At 39.9% G+C, this 6843-nt stretch overlaps 1 protein-coding gene and 2 non-coding genes across 3 annotated transcripts in view; 2 read left to right on the top strand and 1 right to left on the bottom strand.

The window, feature by feature from the left end:
• disc1 (DISC1 scaffold protein) overlaps positions 1-6843 on the top strand; it is a 26963-nt gene that overhangs the window by 8608 nt on the left and 11512 nt on the right. The gene's annotated exons all lie outside the window — the stretch shown is intronic.
• On the bottom strand, positions 906-978 carry trnav-uac (transfer RNA valine (anticodon UAC)). The gene has a single exon. It is a non-coding gene; the product is annotated as a tRNA-Val (tRNA).
• trnav-uac (transfer RNA valine (anticodon UAC)) lies at positions 4130-4202 on the top strand. The gene has a single exon. It is a non-coding gene; the product is annotated as a tRNA-Val (tRNA).

Below are 6843 nucleotides of genomic sequence, written 5' to 3' on the forward strand. Positions count from 1 at the left end.
CAAAAAACACGCCCCAATAGAAGCAACACATACATGGCATTGGTACATTTTCGAAACCAAACCTAAGGCCTCAGGATGATTTAAGACTGAACATGGTCTTTCTATGTTTTGTAAACATTGAAGACAAAATTAAAAACAATTAAAAATTAAAAAAGCATACCCCGATCTTTTTCTCCCGATTCCGATCTTTTGAAAATCACGTGATCGGCTCCGATCCCCGATCACGTGATCGGATCGGGACATCTCTACCAGGGAAAACTGCCAACTATTCCTGTGTTATTTATGCCATCTTTTTTTAGAATATAAAACACTCAAGCACAATATTAGTTGACATAAAGACTCACACACAAATATAACCTCTTAATTATCAATTTATGAACCACTAACAGTCTGTTGTGGCGGTGTCTGTATGTGATAAGACGCTCAATCTTTTTATGATGTTGTGTCCGGTGGGTTTCTGGGGTAAACCCTTTAAAGAAAATGCAGCAACCACTTGCCAGATTGTGAGCACAAATCAAGAGAAAGCTACAAAAACGTAAAGCATCAAAGCTCACCCAAAGACTAAATGTGAATCATGGGTCGGTCATGGTGTCATAGGGTCAGTTTTCATTATTGTGTTTTCAAACCCAAGCCAACATGTTCATTTTGCTTTTAAACCTTTAAAAAGTGATATTTTCAGACACATGGGAATAACTGTGGCGAATCAGAAAAATAAAAAGCTTTTTAAACATTAAAGCATGAAGTACTGATATTAACTTGAAAATAAGCAAAATTGGGCTCCTTTAAAGGACAGGTTTGATACGGTTAGCTTAGATTTACACACATACTGTTAACACTGGTGTATATTTCCATTAGTTCTTGGCACACAGCTTCATCTGAACATCTGGGCTATAACTCTCAAAGAATAGTTTCACTGGGGTTTGAACACAGGACCTTCTGCGTGTAAAGCAGACGTGATAACCACTACACTATGAAACCTCTGCCTCTCCTCTCTTATCAGATGTCGTCATGTGTTTGTTTGGGTTCTTACTCACTGTCTACAGATATACGAGATAGGTGGATTAGGGATAAACTGAGCAGGAACGAACATAAGTGATTGAGAAAATAGAGCTTTTTGAACATTAAAGCATGGAGACATGTCCCAGTAGAGACACTCCATGAACATGGACATCATTTGTCCTCTTTAATATGACACAGCGAACTGTTGATCTTGAGCTCAGGTGATGTGAACACAAAAAGACGTTTGCAAATAATGCTAACTTCTAGATATGCAGGCAGTACATGAACACATTCAACATTTTTAATTTCCCTGTTTATTTCATGTTTTTTTACCATGTAGCTACATCTGTCTGGTATAGTATTTCAGCATAGGCAAGGCAAGGCAAGTTTATTTATATAGTACTTTTCAACACAAGGCAATTCAAAGTGCTTTACAAAGAATGAAAGACTTTAAGAAAATGGCATTTAAAATCAGTCATTAAAGAAGCATAGAATAGAGAGCTGATAGGGACCAGACACATGTTCATTTTAGTCATCAAGTTAGACGTGTTTTTCTCCCAGACATTTCAGGGAAATCGTGCGTGATAATCTTTACACTGACACGACAACAGTTACTGGCACAGTCACAGAGCAACACACACAGTGTCAGTGAGGCACTTTATTGTAAATGTTCTTGATGAAAAGGCTTCAATTTCAAGATGATATTTCTTTTTTCACAAATGGAAAGATCTTAGGAGTAAAAATGTGCCAAATAAAAAGGGAAAGACACAAACTAACCAGCAGTGTCTCGTTTGTCCCTGGCAGTCAGGTACTGCGATAAAAAGCCATCTGTCCTGGTTAAACAACCCCTCAGACTAATCACTCGTCAGATAAGGGGGGGGGGGGGGGGGGTGGAGGATTATGTAACTGCAAGTGAATAAAAATGGCCATAAGCCATAAGCTGTTTGCTTTGGTAACTGTGTTTTTAACAGTGCTCAACAAAAGGAAGTACTCTGTTGCTCTCTTTGGGTGTTTTTGTCTCTCATGCATCAGGTGAACCCTCTACTTCCTGCTTCACCTTCCTCCTTAAAAACCCAAAGTCAATTGCTTCTTTTCTAACATGGCGCTCTGCCATAAGCTCCAAGCACTCTTGATTAAGAGAGAAGCACTATCGATTTTATTTCCGACTGTTGCCAGATCCCAGATGACCATATAGTCTGAAAAAAAGAAAAACTGGCAGTACTTTCACAAAGGTTAGAAAGGACACTCTTTTTTACACGGTCCAATATCAAAGTTAGATTATTGTTTCTGGTCTATAAAAGTGAGAGCTTGGAGGATATAACATTTATTGCTCTAGTTTTAGTCGTATGTTGCTTTTAATTAAATGTGTCAGAGGGGAAACACATCCTCAAACCAGTTTATATTGTTATGACAAACTAAAGCAGTTCAGGTGGTAAATACAATAATTATTTGAAGACATGAATGGTTTCCATAGCCGCTTTCACTCCAAGTACTTTGCTGTAGCTACTTAGTTCCCAGCACTTAGTGCCCCCATGGAACTAAGGTTGCGTTCCGATAATCCAAAACCCAGCTTCTAAGTTCTAACCCTATCTCCTATTCCTTGACCTCTGTGTGAAACGTCACGGGGTTAAGGGATAGTGGATAGGAGAATTCAAAAGGATTTAGGAGAAGAGACTGCGGTGCTTTAGAGAATCCGACTGCACTTTCACTATCTGACGTCTTTATGATGCGCCAGCGGACGTCATTTTGTGCGTCTGCTGCTGTGGGGAAACTATGGAAACTACAACATGGATGTTTAATAAGAATGACGGACTCATCTAGAGACTCTGCACCGTGCTCTGATGCTGTTGCTTTATGCTTTATGAACAACAGAGAAACATATTCTTCATGACCAAAGTTGGAATTTAAATAAAAAATGAAAGTGAAACGTATGCTTGTCTCCCACATTAATACAAATGATCCCAATACGTATGATTGTATGAACTATGAAAATATCTTAAAATCAATACAAATGTATTTATTATAAACGTTAGTCCTTAACACCTATCACTGTGTATATCACCATTCAAACATCTTTTAAAAGTTGAACAAACCCCACACAGCTCAGTGAAATGTTGACTTTATTTGATAATTTCAGTAAAAACTAACGTTCATATTTCTGTTTTTGATTATAATACTAATGAACGTTCAAAACAAAGCACTTTGGCAACTTACCACATACGTTTTAAAATGCTTAATAAGCACCGTAACTTTCATTATATCATTTCTCCGTCATAATCGTTTGTGTCCGTGAACGGCCGACTGTTGTGTGACGTCAAATGCTGCGGCTGCAAGGCATTGTGGGGCAGCATTTTCTCCTCTCCATTCGGGGAGGGAGGTGTCCAGTGTGTCCTAAGCTAAAGGAGGTTATAAAGGAAGTTTGAAACCTCCTTTCCTTTAATTTAGAGAATTGGAACGGCACTTAACATGGCTGCCACTGACGTACTTCCGGGTAATTTCACTTGGTTAGGAAGGTTCCTAAGCTAAATGGACTATTGGAACGCAACCTAAGTACAGATCGCGTTCACACCGGAATAAGGATTAGGCAAATGAAGCTGCTGACGTCACTTCTTCTTCTTCTTCTGCTTTGGGTTTACTGGCAGGCTGCAAACAACTTCACGGCGTATACTGCCACCCGAAGTCCCCGGCCGGAAGTCCCCGGAGTTGGGGAATGGCTTCAGTAGAAAAGCTGCTGGGACTTCCCACAGCTTCTACTGAAGCCTTCCTGAGAAATCGCCAGAACGCCGACACCTCCTCATCTCCACCGCTCCCATGTTTTTTTTTGTGTTGCCATAAGTTAGTCTCTCTCCGTTGGTGCGCTGGGCTAATGCTAATAATGCTAATAATGCTAATACCAGCAAATACAATGGCGGCTTCAAAAAACCTTTCAGGGTTTTACGGGGCATGGTTTGCAATTCGCCCCGCCAATCAGAAATGTGTACTTTTTTCTCCCAGGATAGTCCCACCTCTCTAGCAGGCACCACAAATGGGGGTAAAAGTTCTCTGAACTAAGTTTTTTCATATATCTGTAGACAGTGAGTACGAACCCAAACAAAAACATAACGACATCTGATGAGAGAGGAGATACAGAGGTTTCATAGTGTAGTGGCTATCACGTCTGCTTTACACGCAGAAGGTCCTGGGTTCAATCCCCAGTGAAACCATCCTTTGAGAGTTATAGCCGAGATGATCAGATGATTCTCTGATCAGATTATTCTCTGTGTCAAGAACTAATGGAAATATAAACCAGTGTTAACAGTATTTGTGCTAATCTAAGCTAACCGTATCAAACGTGTCCAATTTTGCTCATTTTCAATGAGGCCTATATACCATGTAGTGTCTCTACTTCATGTCTCCATGCTTTAATGTTCAAAAAGCTCTTTATTTTTCTCATACTGCCTGTGCTGCAGCACCTCTTTTCACCCTCTGTCTGAAACCAGAGCCCAGTCTGCTCTGATTGGTTAGCTGTTGTGATCGGTCAACCGCTTAGAGATGTCACGCCCCTTAGCCTATCACGCACAATGTGTTGGAGCGCTAGCCAATAGATCACTATGTTCCTGAAGTAAATAAAGGAGTCCAATGGAGGCGTGGGGAGCGGGAGAGAAAAAACAGGAGTTCTAACCTTTGCAGACCATTTACATGCACACACACATATATGACACACTACAGGAAAGGGAAACCCCGTAAAAACAGGGCCCCTTTAATCCTTTCTGACACAAGATGGTCCTCAAACCTTTAACTGATAAAGGGGCCACCTCTGCATGCTGGCGGAGCACAGCGTGATTTCAGAGCTTTGTGAACACAGTTTCAACAACAGAATCAGGCTGGAGGGCCCTGGCGTTTTCAACTCCTGGTGTGCGCGAGTCATGGGGCCGAGCGCACGGATTAATGATCACAAATAGTTTTTGAAAGCATGAGCTCTCAATTATCCAGACTGGACACATGATCTCTGAGCCAGATCTCTGAGGAGTCTCTGCATGGAGTTTCTCCTGCAGCTTGTTGTGCTCTACGGAAACAATCAATTCATGCAATACGATACAGCTACTTGACCTCTGTGTTATCTGTTGTAGTAAACTGCGGAGTATCAGATGACTGTGAGGTTATTGATCTGTGATATCATATCCTATTGCAAGAAGAGCTACTGCCAGGGTCGATAAACCATGCAATAATCCACGATGTAGGAGAAGCGTGTGGTGCAGTGGGTTGTGCGTTGGTGTTCGGATCAGGGGGGCACAGGTTCAAACCCCACTGCAGTCAGCATGTCGTTGTGTCCCTGAGACACTTCACCCCAAATTGCTCCTGTGGGGATTGTCCACAGTATGGAAGTCGCTTTGGATAAAAGCGTCTAACAAATGACATGTAATGTAATATATAGGAAAACAGTCTCAGGTGTACACATGATAGACAAATACTAAAAGGGGCGGTTCACCCTAAATTAAAAACCTCCTACTTATAGTGCTATATGTTTTACAATAATGTACAACAATATCTGTTTTCCTTTTTTGGATTACTGCCAATTTCTATTCCATATTTTATTAAATTCCATTGCAATGTAAATACTTTATATTTTACTATATTTTGTATTATTTTTTATATTTTTCTACTTCTCTACCTGTGTTTTTAATTCTTGTTTTACTTGTATGTATGCACCACGACACCAAGTCAAATTCCACATACGTGTCAACCTACTGATTCTGATTCTGATTAATTTAGATTCTTTGGTGAGATTTTCACAGTTTTAAAGATAATTACAGTCCAATTTTCTACAATATATTGGAACTAGATGACACTTGGTTTGTGGTGCTTGAAGAAATACATAAAAAAAAACTCAACAGCAGTACTTATTTGCATCTTGACCTGGTTACTCAGGATAATCCTCTGAGCTTTTTGAAAGCAGTGTCACGTAATAACTATGTTCCCTCTACTGAACCAAACCATATCAATGTGCAAAAGGAAAGCGTAAATCTGCTCATGGGAGAGATGCTTGTTCTCCCTTTTGTACTTTGAAATACTGCTCGCATCAAGGCCTGTAGACTCTACAACCACATTTCTCTAACAAAAACGCAAAAACAATTCAACCTCGGTCAACAGAATGGGACATACTGTATGTATCCTAGATAGTGGGTTAAAATGTCCTTTCAAGTCTGGCACCCTCATTAAAATATGTGCAAGTCAAATCGGTCGTTATGCTCCTGGAAAGCAGCGGTGGTAATCACCATTTCAGATCACAATTTCCTCCCATGTAAAGCACATTGATGCTTCTTAAACTAATGACAGTCCTGTACCCACGGGCAAAGTGCTTCCCATTAGGGATGTCCCGATCACCTTTTTTTGCTCCCGATCCGATACCGATCATTTGATTTTGACAATTTGCCGATACCGATTTTTCCCGATCCGATCTTTATGCAATGCATTAAGAGAAAAAAAAGAAAAAAAGCATTCAAGTTGTCCCTTAAGGTTATTTTTTTATTTAAATTGGATATTCTATCCAACATGGATATAGCTTCTTTCTTTCACAGCAGCATTGGATCAGTTCAGTTGTGCAGCATTGGATCAAAACAAAATAAAGCTTATCAGTACTCGTTAGCTTACTGCTACTATTAGACACTTCGCCCACTCTGTTGCCAGATTTGAGAGAAATAAGCAACCAGGTCTATGAAAACAAGCCCCAAAGAAGCAACACATACATGATGTTCTGTAATTTGAAACCAAAACTAAGGCCTCAGAATGACTTTAAGACTTGAACATGGTCATTTTTGTTTTGTAACATTGAATACGAAATTTAAAAAAAGTATTTAAAAAAAA

Source organism: Notothenia coriiceps, unplaced genomic scaffold, assembly GCF_000735185.1.
Source record: "Notothenia coriiceps isolate Sejong01 unplaced genomic scaffold, NC01 NC01_scaffold00031845, whole genome shotgun sequence".
NCBI classification, from domain to species: domain Eukaryota; kingdom Metazoa; phylum Chordata; class Actinopteri; order Perciformes; family Nototheniidae; genus Notothenia; species Notothenia coriiceps.